The 17,279-nt window shown below is 33.5% G+C and overlaps 1 long non-coding RNA gene across 1 annotated transcript in view; it reads left to right on the top strand.

The window, feature by feature from the left end:
• The window catches only part of LOC309661011, a 736,889-nt gene that overhangs the window by 388,526 nt on the left and 331,084 nt on the right, over positions 1 to 17,279 (top strand). The gene's annotated exons all lie outside the window — the stretch shown is intronic.

Raw genomic sequence — 17,279 nt, 5'->3', positions numbered from 1 at the left:
CATCTAGTAGATTGGTTTGGAATACATGACCAATAAAAATAAGGTTTTCTCATTATGTCAACAAAATTATATTGACTCTCACTATAGAAGAATGTTTTCATTTTTGTAATAATTTCCTAAAATCAATAATGAAAAATATACTTTTGAATAGCCCACAAAATAAGGTATACTTTCTTTAACAATCTACTGTAAATCTCTTCACAATTTAGAGGCCAGTAGAAAACTGTTGTTTCTCATTCTCTATTGGATTTGACATCATATATACGTCTACAGGTGGTACAGGCTCTTTCACGAACATTATTACAAAACAGAAAGTGAGCAAGAGTAAGATCCAAAACATGCAGCGCACCAAGAGAAGAGCTTTATGAATAAAGGGCTAGATTATTTCTGGGTGGAAAAAGGTATATATTATCCTTTTCTAAATCTATTCATTATGTTGACTGTTTTACAACAACATTTATGCAATTTACTTGACCATGGATGTGTTTTTGAATTATAATGCATTGATAGAAAACCCACAGGAGTTCACATAATATAATGCCTTTTTTCTAATAAAGTAGGTGGCCTAATGTCATCTCACAAATGGATTATAATTACTGCAAGAAATGATCACAGTTGGAATTTATCAGTTAAATACTGTGGACCACAATCTATCATAGATCTATACTCCACCAGCTCCCTGCAGCTCTCAGTTTTGGGAGGTTGAATTTGATGAACTATAACAATAGGCTGTCCTGCTCGCTGTGATTCTTCTTATTCCTCTCTTTTAAGAACCACCACAAATTTGAGATAATCTGAACAAACCCTTTAACTACAGAATCCTATGTAATATTATATTAACCACGTTGAACTGCAATGCTGTTGACCTGTTTCCTAAATGCTCATCGCACTCCCTGCTTCCACCACTCATTTATAATTTGCTCAAGAAGTTAGTTTTTGTATTTCCTTAATATTCATGGTGTTTGATCTTTGAGGATGGCATTTATAAATCTAGAAATATTATCTTTATGGGTAGACTTAACTGAAGAAAGAAAAGACAGATGGCACCTTCCACTAAAAACAGTACTCTCATTAGCACCTACCTGATGTGGCTTTTGCTGTAAAATGAATAGTATGAAGCTTTTGTTCAAAACCTTTCTCTTCTATAGAATTTTATACTAGAGTAGTTCTTCAATGGGTAACAAAGTTATTTAACTAGATTTTTTTCCTTTAGAAGTGTGTTGTAATGGATAAAAAACCAGCAAGTGATGCAAATCCAACTCCTGACTTTGCCACTAGCTAATGCTAAGCTCGTCACATAATTCCCCTGAGACTCAGTTTTCTGTCTTGAACAATTTATGTCAGGATATATCTTGACTTATTTAATATTTTGAATTTGGATAAACATTATATATCTTTCTTATTAGAGATCGTCTGTTGCTCTGCATTATTCAGTATGATGAAAAGTAATAACAAAAATCTCTCAAAATCTGAACACATTAGATGGTTAGCTCAAGCAAAATAGGAACCCAGAGTCACTATTAAAGGTTAGATGATTATATATTCAAATTTCACATAAAATATTTGAAAATATATTCAGATTCAAAATTGTATTTCACAATATGTATGTGAAATGATATAAACTACTCATATATAGATAAGAAAATAGGTAGTGAAAATCTTTTTTTTTCACTTTTAAAAAGTTATGTTACTGCATGCCTTTTTTTTTTTTTTTTTTTTTTTTTTTTTAATGAGCAAAGACCTTTTATTCTTATCCTAAATCATGGGTAGTAAACTTGGTTTTAAAATCAACAGGAGTTTCCAGGATATACAAAAATAAAATATGTTTTAAAATAATTTTTAATATAGTCTAAAGAAAGCAGCGTAGGTATTAACTCTCTGAAAGGAATGAAATGTATAGCAGAGTTTTCCCATGTGACAGAATCAAAAACACAAAGTTTACAGCTATGCACAGGATCTGCTCTTTCCCTTGGGTTGTAATGTTTGTCAGCAAGGCACTCATCGAGAGGAAGTTTTATTCTGTAACTTAGACTATAGACCAGATTATCTGGAAGATGTTTGGGCTCAGTCTTTCAGTTTGGTAAAAATTTGCTCTCTCTCCATATTGCTTCTCTTCACCCACCCCAGTTGAAGGGCTCCTCATAGTAAATTTCTCTTTTCAGCAACTTCAAATTTTCTTAGCCAGGATGTAATACCCAGGGCATGCGCAGACAATTTAGTGGGTTACGTAACTTGAATAAATTAGTTCGTGTCAAAGAGTTAACACACGTGCCTCCCTAAACCAATATACTTAGGTTTCCTTTAGGAGCTTCAAAAATGTCCTATGAGCCAGCACTGTGAGGTCATCTGTTTGGCAAATATTCAATGAGTGCTAACTGCAAACCAAAATGTTAGGAAAATATTCTCTTAACAGCCCTGCAAGTTAGGCATTAGTCTATTTTAAGATGATAGAAATTAGGATCAGAGACTAAAGAGTTGCTGCTGCGTTGTGCTGCCCTTTATCATTCTTCTTGGATGTTGAATTTACAAAGCACTCAGTCAAGTAGAGCCTAGCAAATGATGTGGTTAATTTAAGATATGTGGACAGCCAACTCTCATTCCAGTCTGGGGGCCTGATAATCAGGTTTGATCATCTCTACTGCCTAAACTGTCCAGATAGTCACCAAAGAGACCCTTCCTTTATGGCTGTATAGACTCAGCTTTGTTTGAAGCTTTGGAAACTGGATCCAGCCATTCTTTTCACAGCAAACAGAATGATTCCTCAAAATGTTGTTATATATTAGGTCCATGTATTTAAAATCTTATTTTGTGGTATTTGTTCAGTACTCACCAGTTCAGGTCTGAAGGAGATTCCTGAAAGTGTTGGAGGATGGCATGACATTTTGTTTAGCTGTCCAGGGCTTATTTCCCCTCCCCCACCCCATCCCAACTGGGCCAGTAAGAGCCTCCCTGAGGTACGCATTCACTCTGTGGGATAATAAGACTGATGAGTAAATGATGAATTATAGGACACAATGAACCCCCTTGGTTACACAAATTAGCTCAGAAAAGTGGGCTCATTTACTGAAATCCAAAGTTTAAAATATGTTTTTACTACTACTAAGATAGCTCTGTAAATATTAACCAAAAAAACCTGTTAATAAAGATGATTATATCTGAAAATTATTTTTAAAAATTGGAGTATAGTTGCTTTACAATGTTGTGTTAGTTTCTGCTGTACAACTAAGTGAATCAGCTATATGTATACAGATATCCCCTCCCTCTAGACCTCTCCCCCCCCCCATCCCAAGCATCTAGGTCGTCACAGAGCACCGAGCTGAGCTCCCTGTGCTATACAGCAGGTTCCCACTAGCTATCTGTTTTACACATGGTAGTGTACACATGTCAAACCTAATTTCTCAGTTCGTCTCACTGTGTCCACACGTCCCTTCCCTATGTCTGCGTCTCTATTCCTGTGCTGCAGATAGGTCCATCTGTACCATTTTTCTAGATTCCACATACATGCGTTAATATACAATATTTGTTTTTCTCTTTCTGACTTTGTAGAGACATGGATGGCCCTAGAGTCTGTCATCCAGAGTGAAGTAAGACAGCATGCCAGTTTTGATTGTTTTTATAATAAAACTTGTGTCAACCGCTTTTAAACCAATCACTAAAGAAAATTAATTGGATTCGATGAAAGAAGACAGCTCAGGTTAAATAATGTTAGGTAGTGTCTCTTCATAAGTAAAGTTTTTTTTTTTTTAAATTTTGATTTATATTTATTTTTCTGGCCATGTCGCGGCATGTGGGATCTTACTTCTCTGACCAGGGATCAAACCTGTGCCCCCTGCAGTGGAAGCGTGAGTCCTAAGCACTGGACCGCCAGGGAAGTTCCCACAAGCAACGGTTTTTAATTGTAGTCGCAGCTGTAATGAAAAGTAAATCCTTTATACTACGCAGAGTGTTGAAATAATGTGTACATGTATGTTAAATTATCTGTGTGTGTGTGTGTGTGTGTGTGTGTACATAACATATACATAACATTTACCCCCCCCCCAATTAGAAAGTTACCTTAACAACGGAAGCTGATGCTTTTCATCAGCAGTTAGGATCCTCTATGATAACTAAATTCTATATCCTTCTCCTGGCTGGATTCCAAGCTGGGTAATCCTGTTCCCCTAAATCTTGAAGGTAGTTTCAATCAGATGTCACATGCTTCTTTACTTTCCGTCATGTACAGTTGTGTAGCGTTGAGCATTTTATTTCTGAGTGTGTTGCAGTAATCCCTTTGTTTGGTTTGTCTTTCATAAGTTGCTTAGAAAATATTACAAAGCTTGTTGGAATCTTCAAGATGAAAGGTTATGAAACCATGAATGTCAATGTCAGAACCCATTTAAGAGGATTATGTTTATCGCTGACAGGTTTAGCTTTTGGTGAAACCATACAGGAATTACTGTTTATATAAAAGCCCTAATTCGTGGTCAGTTTGTCAATAAGCAAACATACTTTTGTTGTCATCAGAATGTATACAATTTTCATCTTTGCTTATTTTTTTCATGGTCAGGTAAATAATAACTTTTCTCCCTACATGGATTTAATGTTTATGGATAAATGATAAGGGCTTTAGAGTCAGAAATCCTTATTCAGATGATTCAGATACTGCCCACTGTAGCCTCCAGGAAGTACCTTAAGTAGAAGTGGAAACCATTCTCAAAGGAGGGGTTTCCTATGCACCACCAGAGTTTACTTGGTAGAAGGTACAGGTGGGACTTCTATAGGTTAAAATCAATTCTCCCTAGCACCTTTCCCCTGTACAGGTCTCTTCTGTCAGAGGAGCAAATGAAAATCTCAATCCCAGTAATCTGCCCTGAAGAATCACCTCCATACAAATGAAATAACATATTAGCAGGTTTTTTATGGTGGCATTATTTGTAATAGCAAACCACTGGAAATCTCTTAAATAATCATCTATTGGGGGCTTGAATAAAAATAAACTACCTGTGAATAAATATAAATAAGAACACATTTAAAAGGAAGTATAAAGCAGGCATAAAAATGCAGGTCTTTGTGAACTGATATGTATGAAAAAATATATCCAGGATATATTATATATTTATATATTTTGTTAAGTACAAAATCAACATGTAGTATAACGTATTTATTATGCTGCTTTTTGTGAAAGAAAAGAATGATACACACCTGTATACTCACATACACCCCTACCCTTAAACCAGGTCTGAATCCTAGCTCTAGCATAGTTCTTATATAACCCTTACTAAGTCTCTGGCATTCTCTTCCATAAATTGAAGTGGCTGAAATACAAAATAATTCAAAAATTATTTGTGGTTTAAAATTATGTCCTAAATATTTTGAAGAGTTTCCTGGTTAGTATAAATGCAACCTAGAACTAAGAAAAAGTACAGACAGGATTTTATCTTCAGTATTCTTAGAGCACAAAGATAATAGGAAAAACTAACTTCCTTTAATGATATGTAAAACAAAGTATTCCAAAAACATTTTTTATATATGTCAAATAAATAAAGAAATTGATTTTCTATTGTTGAATATGGGAAATCACCCTAAGACCTAGGGTTTTATTTTTCTTTTTTCCTCCCAAAACATCATATAAGAATGACTAGAATTTAAGAAGTCTGCAAATTTAAAGTTTCACATCAGTAGTACATTTTAAAAGTCATCTATTCTTCCTTTATAAGGTAAAGCCTATGGAATACAGGGGAGAAAAAAATCACACTGTTTGGAAGGAATTCTTTGGTGATTAGAACTGTTATCCAAACTTCACTCCAGTTTAAAAGAAGCTTAAGATCTATCAGGAATAAGACAAGTCTACAACTTCAAAGGATGGCATGCAAACCTGAATACCAAGTAAAATGCACAGTTGGAAGGAATGACCTTGGGAGAATAAAGAAATACCCGATTTATCTGTCATTGTGGGTCAAGACAAGAAATACAAGACACTCCTTTCAAAGTCCCAGAAGAGTTCCTTCCCAAATAATTGATATCACACAACAAAATATGTTTTGCTATAATTGCTGCAATAATGTGAGCGATAACTATAGCATAAATAAATATGCATCTATTCAATATTTTAAATTTAAAACATTTTTGTATGTGGAACTATTTTTTAAAGTGTATTACTTATTCCTTACTTGTAGCAGAATATTTTCTAAGTGATTTAAAATTATCTTATTCAAATATTATAAGTTAATTAGATAGGCAATATTACCGTTATTTTACAGATGAGTAAATTAAGTTTTATGGAATTGAAGTAATTTCCAAAGGTCAGACAGGTAGTAAATAGCACAGCCAAAATTCAAACAGAGTTCATGACTCCAAAACCCAAGTACTTTGATAAGATTTATTACGCTGAACACATGTATAGCATAATACATCATAGTATACCACAAAGAAATAGTCATTTTCTAAAAATCATTAGGGAAGGATTAGTGTTTCCTGTTCAAGAGGAAAATTTTTATTTTTAATAATAAAGTATAGCTCACTCTCCTAGTTGTGTGGGCGTGTATCAGGAAAATTAACTCATTTTTCTAAAATGAAATAATTTATTGAGAATAACTAATTAAAAATAAAACCTTAGCAAAATTATATAGATGTAAACTACACATTAACCCAAACATACTCTACATACAGAAACTTAAAGAGGTAATAAATTTACTAAATTTTTTTTTGTATAAACACCTAGTTTCTTTGCATTAAAGATCAGATAATAATGGCCAGTTAATAGTCATCTGTATAAGTTTCTCTTGTTTTGGTTCTTTTTAAGTTCAGGTTCATCTTCTCTGTGCTATATGGAATCTTCTATAACTACCCACCTCTTCCCTCAGATACCATGTCTTTTAGAATCCTTTGATATAGATGAGAACAGTCCCTAGTCTTTATATTTACAGAAGTCCACATTTGCCTTTTAATCGCAGCATTGCTCTCTCGCAATATAGTCTTTGTAAAGCTGGTTGTCTAGCTTAGAATAAATTTTATTTGTCCAGCTGTTCTCTGTGACCTAAATGTTTGTCACTCTTCTATTTTCTTTCTGTGCTCTGCATTTTCTGTCATCCTTCAAAGAGAATGGTATTATCCTGTTTCATCTAAAAGGATGAGCATTTGTGTTTTAGGACATGAGCTGAAAACAAAATGCATAATGTAATGATCCTCTGAGAAAACTTGCACATCTCCTTATGCCTTACCACACATGTCCAGAGCAGCTCCAGATGTTGGCTGCCATCCCTCATTATTCAAGAACTAATGTGTCATGTACCTCCTAAAATGATGACACTCGCTAGAGTCACAGAGTGTGAGTTAGCATTAGGGGTAGTGCTCTAGTGCAGTGTAGGGAAAGGACCCTGAAATAACTGGCATTTATGAGTCACTGATTTGTTAGAAATCATTTAAAGAATCAATATTCAATTAAATCCATGAAATCTTTAGACTCTAAGGAAGCACTGCCCAATAGAGCTTTCTGTGATGATAAATGTCCTATAGTCTACTCTGTTCACTTGGTAGACAGCAACCACTTGTGGATTCATGCATGACTAAAGTGACTGAAGAATTTTTAATATTATTTGATTTTAATTAATTAAAATGTAAATAACCACATAGGGCTATTGCCTATGTTATTGGACAGTGCAACAATAAGGGATCTTACAAATTGCTTCAATTAACTTTCAATTTAAAGAGGTTATGTATTTGTCCACCTTGAATACTCTGAAGGATTCTCAATTATAGACATGTATGAGGTTATTAAAAATCTTTATTAGATATGATATTTATTCACTTTCTTACAATTACCACAGAGGGGGCCGTTGTACTTTTTCAATGATATAAGAAATATTTTTTTCAACTCGTATTACCAAATATGTGTTCCATGAGATATTTAGTTTTGAATAAATAAATGTCAGTGAAACTTTTCCTTCTAAAACACATTGTAATTTTTACATGTAAAAAATAAACACTTTTTATATTTTTATTAATGGCATATGAAAACAGAAAATAAAGTAAATTCACAAAACAAATCAATTTGAAATAATAAATATTGATATATGCATTAATGCACTTTGCTATTAGCTACGCTATAGTTGTATGCAATTGCTATCACTGAAATGTAATGTCTCTTGTCTTATAGTCTCAGGAATTATACTTATGATAATAGTCAAAGTATATTATATATAGATCATATGCGTCATGCAGACTAATTTTTCATGACTTGATGAACAAAAAAAGAGAGTTGCCAAAGTGACAGACAAACATTTGGACCTTAAATTGCATTTTCAAAGGAAATATCAGAATTATATCAACATTTTTCTCTGTAGAAATGTGATACTAATTGATAGATTGACAGGCATCAGATGTAGGGGAGCCAAACACAACCATTATTATCATAAAATTCTTGAAAGACAATGGCTTAGGAGGGGTTAATGGGGCTGTTAATATGTTCTACCTGTTGCTCCCACTCTGAGCCAATTTGTAAGATCCCATCCACTGGGAAGTTGGGATCTGCAGTTTCTTTCTACTAGCCCAAGGGTAAGGAGAAGAAACAAAAAAATAAAGTCACAAGGTAGATGGCTTTTAAATAGAGCAGATCCATGGGCCCAGGAGAATGTGAACCCAAGTCTGTCGCCACTAAGCAGGTATCTCATTCCTACTTTTTGGGGAAAAATGACTAAGCAATAGGTACAAGGCCAGGGACAATTACACTAAAGACATCCTTGTACATGGGAATAAGAGGATGTTACGGGTTAAATTGTGCCCCCCCCCCCCAATATGTTGAAGTCCTAACTCCTAGTACCTCAGAATTTAACCTTATTTGGAAAGAGAATCTTTACAAAGGTAATCAGGTTAAAGTGTGGTCATTAGGGTGGGCCCTAATCGAATGTGACTGGGTCCTTATAAAAATGGGAAATCTGAACACAGAAATAGACATACACAGAGGGAAGACTACGTGAAGAGACAGAGAATGTCACATGAAGATTCATGTTATGCTGCCACAAACCAAGGAATGTCTGGGGCTGCCAGAAGCTGGAAGGGGCAAGGAAGGATCCTTCCCTAGCACCTTCAGAGGGAGCATGGCACTGCCTACACCTTAATAGTGGATTTCTAGCCTCTTGAACTGTGAGACAATGAATTATTTGTTACACAGAAGCCCACAAAAACTAATAAAGAGGTCAAAGAGAACTTCTCTAGGACCAAAGTAAAAATCATACTTTTTGATTAGTAAACAAAACATGACCTAAGCTGTTCAAGGTGCAAACATTAAAGACTTTTGTAAGCACCTCAATCAAACACATATTTCAAATAAATTTCACTCAGTATTACTTTGATCCTTCCCTTTGCTGTCATGTTTTTATGAAGCTTGAAAAGGGTCTTAATGGATGTAGTCTGCTCTCTTGCTTATCCATGACTTAACCACTATGATTACATGTTTACCCTTGGAAGTGCTCAAAGCGGTTAGCCTACCAGGATGACAGAGACTAACTCATGATATGCTTGGGGTATTTCAGGTGCAGTTGAATTATGCTACTCTAGCCTGAGGGTAGTTTCTAGAGAGATGCTTAGCAGAACAAAAAATATGTCTTCTACTTATAATATCTCATCAAATCAAAGAACCAAGATGTAGAAATGGAAGGAATAAAAGGAATTGTGGAGATTTTAGCAGCCATATTCTCTAGTATGTCATATTCTAAAGTATATGCTCTTGCCCCCATGTGACTTTCTAGTTACTGAACCATTTCTTTAGCTCTCTTCACAGTTAAACTAAAAAGAATATTCGTCAGCACGTCCCCACCTTCAAACCTCCAATTACCATACAACCGAATACAATCTGGCCTATACCACCGCCATTCCATTGGAACCATTTGTCAAAATCACCAATTATTTCAATATTGTCAAGATTAGATACTGGAGGATCTAGCTTCCAATTAAATTTCCAACCTCATTTCATTCCATCTTCTTTCTCACTCCTTCAAATCAAATACACTGGACCCCTTCTGTTTGTCTTCTCTAACATACCAAAACCTTTTCTTCTCACTCTCTCTAGAATGGACATTACATGGAGGCTCTTTCTCAAACTTCAGATTCAGCTTACATTTCAGTCACCACAGCGAGTCCTTCCTAATCACCATAGAAAAATGTAGACCTTTTTTTCCCCGCCTTATTTATCATTGTTCTTTAACCAATTCCTTCAGTGTTTACCATAACCTGAAGTTATATTTTTATGTTTTCTTATTAGTATTTTATGACTTCTATTATATTGTAAACCACACAAGTGCAGAACATATATTCTTCCTAAAAACAATATAACCTTAGTTCTAATTCCATTGGATGCTACATGATATAGTAATAAATATGTAATAGATAAATGTACTTTTCTTCTAGCTGCCATTAATATATGTCAATTTCATCAACTGTCATCTCTGTGTTGCTTAATTACAAATTTTAGATTTACATGGGAGAGAGTTCTATCTAGTCTATTATCAATCTGCATGGTCAAAGGGGGCAATTCACATAAAGGGGATATGACCCTCCTTTAACGCGTTATTTTCTTCTGGGGAAGAGAGAAATGCTCCTAGCTACAATGCGTCCACAATGAGTATTTACCACATAGGACCAAATACACTTTGGAAATTTTCTACAAGAAAAGATTAAATATAGGCAATGACTTACTGCTGCCTTTAAAAATGAGTATCTGATTGATTAACACTTTTCTGAATATTAAGAACTATATGATGGATAAAAATAGCATTGCTGAAAAGATACTGTGTGTATATTTCAATTTAGAAGTGCAAAAAAAAAAAAGTGACTGCCTTCATTTTCTAAAGCTTTGTGTCCTATTGCTGGTGGTGCAGGTGGGATTCATGGGGATGGAAAAAAATTACACACTGAATTTTACTAAGGAAAGGCCATGAAGGAAAGGTAATGGAGAGCACACAGGCTCAGCACACTGCTTAATAGGAAACAGAACAGAAGCGCTTTCCGTTTGCAGGTTCCCTGTAGCTAACGGGCTTGGAGTTTTTGTCTTTTTCCTGGTGCCACCACCACTACACACACAGACTCACGTCTAAGTTTATGAGCACACACGTGCCACATTATGAGGGACTGAGAGCATCTGCCTCCATTCTTTTCCCTCGAAATCACTCCCTCCATTCACCAGATGGAAGGATTTTTCTGGCTTTCTCTAAGCTGGCGGATATTCCATTACACATCATATCCTGTAGTTTAATGATGACATAAATACATGTATAGCCACAGACAGAGGTATAGGCATAAGCATGGTTCTAGGTATAAGTATGTAAACAGAAATGGTTTCATTTCAAATTCCTATTTTTGAAATAAAAAGCTTATATTCACTGTTTCTATATCTGCAGTCCAATGTTCCCTAAGCCAGAGGGCATTTCTAATTGAATACGGATACAATATGAAAATATGTATAAAATATACATTAATATATTTAAAATATTTAGCTTTTTAATAAATATGCATATTGTCATTTAGAAATAAATTATAAAATTAAAGTTGATTTTTATCTTTCAAAATTTTTTCTTTAAAATAAAATAGCTTGTAAAATGTGTTTGTTCTATTGCAAGGTAAATAAAAAATATGAATTGATTATTCTTTTTTTGGTTACAATGCACACATCTGTTAGACCATATTTTGACTACTTACATAAATCCATTTCTCATTGTAACTTATATATCCTGAGGGTATACTATCTACACATTTTGTTTTCAAACGTGTATCTTGATCAAACATTTTTTGCAAATGCTGCCTGCCCTATGATCAGACTAGAGATATAAGAAATAACTCTAATATATACTTTCCCACATCTTATACCTTTATTCTTCCCAGTCCCTACATCCTGAATGACCTATCCAGCAAGACCAGTTCTAACACTTAACAATCTAATAACCATTCATAGATCCTTCTGGCTAGAAGTTCTCTCTTCTTTCATTGAATTCTTTACTATGCTTTACATTATTCATATGTTTCTTCATCTACATGGCTTTGCAATATATTTAAATTCTACTCCCATCATTTCAGTAATAACATCTGATTGGAGCAAATGGCTTCATGTCTTCCATAGTGCCCAGCAAAGAGTACGTATTAAGTAAATGTTACACTTAATAAATTATACTCTTATTAAGGTATGTCTTTAAAAGTCATAATGCTTTTCCATTACATATTAATAGGGATAGGAATTATTTCAAATAACATCTTTAATTTATAATTAAATGCATATTATTGTTTCTAACCCTACAGTTATAAAATAGAATTTTATAATATTTAGAGTTTAACTTACTAAAAAACCTCTCAAGTGAAAGGAATTGTTGGGGTAATTGAGTTTCCAATAGATAATTAAATATTAACTAAGGATATTTAATTTTTAGCAATTTTTAATAATATATGTATTAAACTATATGGATTCTAAATCACATTTGAAAATTAAAATTATTTACAAATACCTTGGGTTGCTTTATCTCATAGTATCTTCAAAAGCATTTTATATTTGATCTGAAATGGCAGCGTCAAATGTAAAAATACGCTACCTGCCTTCTCTCTGTTGGAAATATTATGTATTAAAGAGAGAAACAGGAAAAAAAAATCCAAAATCTATATTGAATTAACACCCGTGTGGAAGATTTTATCTAAGAGAAACTTGAGAGGGAGTAAAAGTGAGAGGTCAAATTCATAAACAAAAGACTTTTCCAAACCTAGAAGTTATAGTCGCTTTTAAGGTCAGTAAAGCAAGGATTTAACCTTGCCATCACTGCAGTTTAAGTTACATAATTACATTCTTCAAGTTGACATTTTCACCTTGGCGGGCATAATAAGGTCATGCAGATGCAGGTGAAAACCAGTAATTTCAGCATTCTGCTTCCTCTCACGTTGATGATAATAAGATATGGCAGTGGAGCATGCATGAGCCTCCATTTAATTGTCAGTACAGTCTTTCATTTAAACAACAAAATAGTTAGCAGTAAGCTTATAAGTGTGGAAAGCATGCAAAATAGAAACGGTAAGTCTGTTCCCTTTAAAAACACCTCACGTAGAAAAGGCCAAGCATTTAAAATGTGTTTCTACTACCCTTTCAAGAAGTCAAAACCAATAGAAATTACATGACTAGAAAAGATAACTGGACTTTTCTTTATAGAGAATGAAAACAGTTTGCTAAACCATCTTTAAATGCATAAATCTTTAAATGTTGAATATATAGCATAGAAAAATGTGAGAAATCATTTAAACTTGAAATCTACTTGCACTACTTTATGCAGATTGCCTCTTAAACTCCTAAATGTTTTTTTGACTAGAACTGGGCCTCATTTGTAGAACAACACTACGAATAAAACAAGTCTTAAAAGATCAGCTACTGTTAACATTAAGAATATAATCATAGCTCTAAATGTTTTATTTTTAATGGATAATATATCTCTTTTCCAAAATTCAAGAAGAATATAAAAAGATCTCCATTTAGAAGTCCCTGCACCATTTCCCATTTCCCCCACTTCCCAAAACTATAGATAACATTTTTAAAAATTACTTTCTCATTTAAATGTCAGGAAAATAGAAGAGCAATTTTATTCTGAAAATATTACTTAAATATTTTTATATGTTCTAGAACACTTTATGAAATCATATGGAAATCTGCATATGAACACACAAAAATAAATCAAAGCATTAGGAATAGAGGTCGCACTTAAAGGATCAGAATTTAATCAGTTTTTTTTCCTGGCTCTCTCCTCTTCGTCTCATTCTCTAACTAGTGGAAACCCCAAGTTTCGGTCTGGGGACCACTTCTCTTTCTATCTTACTCCCCATGTGATCTCATCTAAATACTGCTAACTCACACATGTCGATTGTCTGACAAGTTCCTCCTAATGAAAATTTCATAGCAGAATATTTATCAACATATTTGAAACTTCCATGTTTCAAATTTTGATCTTCACTCAACTAGGCTGATTCTCCTCCAAACCAACGACACGTCTAGCCTTACCCATTTCAGTTTGTACCAACTCAATTCTTCTTGTTACTTAGGCCCTCAGACTTTGTTGTTATCCTAGATGCCTCTCTTTCTCTCCTGCACCAAACCCTTTCCTGCTTTACTTGGCCCCTGTTATTTCTCTGACCTCATCTCCTCCTATGCTCCCAACATTCAGCCATTCACTCTGCTCCGGCCACATGGGCTTCCCGCTGTTCCTTTACTCCAAGCACATCCCCACCTCAAGGCAATGAGCACTGAAATCCCCTCTGCTTGGAATACTCCTTCCACAGACATCTACGCAGTAAGCTATTTCACTTTGCTCATGTCTTCATTTAAATTCTGCAGGCTATCCTTATACATATACCCAGAATTTAACTATCCATCTGTCACTATCCTGGCCAAAGCCCCATTTACATCACACTTTGGTGTTATATAATACTCAAATTAGTACACTGTTTCTACCCCTGACTGTCTTTCATGTATTTTCAGATAGCAATTCCAGTGATTTTGTTAAGATGTAAATGAGATTAGAATTTCAGAATAGAACTCAAAGTCTCTCTCCATGAATTATAAGACCCTGTGTAATCTGGCCCTTGTGATTTGCCGCTCTGTGACCGTATCAACCTCCTTGTTTCTCAAATACCCCAGGTATGATCCCCTTCACTTCAGAGCATTTATGATTGCTATTTACTCTGTTTGAAATTTCTTCTCTCAGCTCCTTTGGGTCTTTATGTATTTAATTACATCTACATATATATACATTTTCTGTCTCCAACAGTGGAATGGATCCTCATTACAGCATAATTTTGTCTTTTTCTCAGCTCACTACAGTATTTCCAGTGCCATGAACAGTGTCTGTTAGTTGAAAGACATTCAATAAAAATTTACTGAATCAAGGATTTTACATAGGAATCTGTGTTTACATGTCTATGAGATGAAGCATATTTTATAAGTAATCTGGAAAATTAACATTTTGCTTTTTTATAAACTTCTATAAAAATTATTCACCTGAATTTTGCTAAACCAGTAAGAGAAAGTACAAAAGTCTGTTCTGAAAAATCTAGTTCTCACATCAAAAAGAAAAGGCAGATTTCTTTTAACATGCAAACCCATCAAAGGCTTATGTTATCCTAGAGCAGATTCAAAGGGCTTTAGAACTGAGCCATTGTTATTCTGTACATTTAATTAGCTTTATACTTAATACAAAATTTTCAAAAATTTTAGCTGAGAAGTATCATTTGTAAAATATTGCAAAAAATGCAAAACTATGTTTTTTTCTTTCCCTTAATCATTTATGAAAAATAGTCTAAAACAATGACCTTTTGTTGTTTATTTCTTATGTCTTTACAGAAATGCTTTATGAAACACTGACCAAAAAAAGAATTTTGAAAAGGTCAGTGACGTATCACAACATTTTTGTTGCATAATTAACAGAACTTTCTTTTTATGTCTTGATGGGCTATCTTGGCTGTTAGTTGGTAATAACAACATGCTGAGATTAGGAAACAGTCAAAAGGAAGTTATGTTCCAATATGAGACACAATTGATCATTTTGATCTGTCAACATAGTAACTGAGTTCATTAGATTTTGACAATTATTTTATGCTACTTAAATCGTAGCAGCTATTGAAATAGCAATGATTCTAGTATTAATTGAATAACAAATGAGGAAATAAAAGTTTGCAAGTTTCTAGAACTATGTTGCACAGATATTTGTCATCTAGCAGCAGAGCCTCTCTCTTCAATTATATTTCTCTTCAAATTAAGCAATATCAATTTAAGAAAACCATGACAAGATAAATACCTACAAACACTGACACATGAACAGCAAAGTCACAGTCTGGAGGCCTTAGAATGAATTCAGTGTAGAGAATGATTATATAGTAGATAATGTTCAATAGATGAGCATGTAAAGATTAGGACACATGCTACAAATGAACTTCTTTACAAAACAGAAATCGACTCAGACATAGAAAACAAACTTATGGTTACCAAAGGGGAAGGTGGGGGAAGAATGAATTAGGAATTTGAGATTAACAGATATACACTTCTATATACAAAATAGATAAACAATAAGGACCTACTGTAGAGCACAGGGAACTATACTCAATATCTTGTAATAACCTATAACAGAAAAGAATCTGAAAAAGTATATATATATATTAAAAAGTATATATATATATATATATATATATATATATATATATATATATATATATAACTAAATCACTTCGCTTATTCCTGAAACATTGTAAATCAACTATACTTCAATAAAAATAAATTAATTAAAACATTAAAAAATCTTCATATAAAACTAGGACATGTAACATAAAAATCTAGCCTTTTGGCTTCTATTGAGAAAGGGTTTGAAAACCAACCCTTATTCTCTTATGGTGACAACTGGCTAGAGTTCCAGCCAATTTGGGGCTTCAATGTTCAGGTCACAATAGCCCTCACCACGTCCCACTAGTCTTGTTGACAGTGAAGATTACTGTCTTTTTTGCATTTCTCATCTCACTTGGCTTATTATATTCTTTGAGGAAGAGTAAAAAGAATATTTTATTCATATATTTATTAAAATAGATAACTAAATGAGACAAACATAGAAACATTAAACCACAAGTTAAAAAATTTTAAATATAGTATTGAGAACTTTCGATAGTTTATATGGAAATATGAATGATAACAACTTTAAAAGATATACAAACAGAATTGTGCTTCACCAAATACATTTATTTACACGTATAAATTACAGTCATTGTGAGAAATATTATAATATCTAGAAAATAAGTATGATTAAAATCTGTTTCACTTAAAAAGGATAAAAATTTCAATCAGATTTTTACAGACACATTTACTTGAAATGTAACACTGTAGTAAATTGTGATATATGTTCAGAATATTTGCTGGTCTCTTTTCCTGGCCTTCACTGCCAACAAGGTTACTCCCTAGTATTTCTCCCTCAGGTAAGAGTGTATGTCCCACTAGGATATAAGTCCAGGTTTATGGGACTGAACATTATAATTTAATGGCATTCTTTTAAGCAAAATAATACAATGTTATGCTACAAAATTAGAAACAAAATAAATATTTAATTAATATGAAAGAATAAACACAAATTTTAAATTTCAAAAAGTTTGATAATGCCATAGGCAACATAAAATCCAGAAAATAATATTTGTATTACCTGCCTAACATATCTCCATAATATTTTTTCTTTTTTTCTTTTCTTCTGGCTATGTACTACAAGCGTCTTCACTATTTCTAACAGTATATTATTTTCAAATCAGGAGAT

This window comes from Balaenoptera physalus, assembly GCF_965194825.1.
Source record: "Balaenoptera physalus genome assembly, chromosome: 5".
In the NCBI taxonomy this organism is placed as follows: domain Eukaryota; kingdom Metazoa; phylum Chordata; class Mammalia; order Artiodactyla; family Balaenopteridae; genus Balaenoptera; species Balaenoptera physalus.
This window is presented reverse-complemented; position numbering and strand designations above follow the sequence as displayed.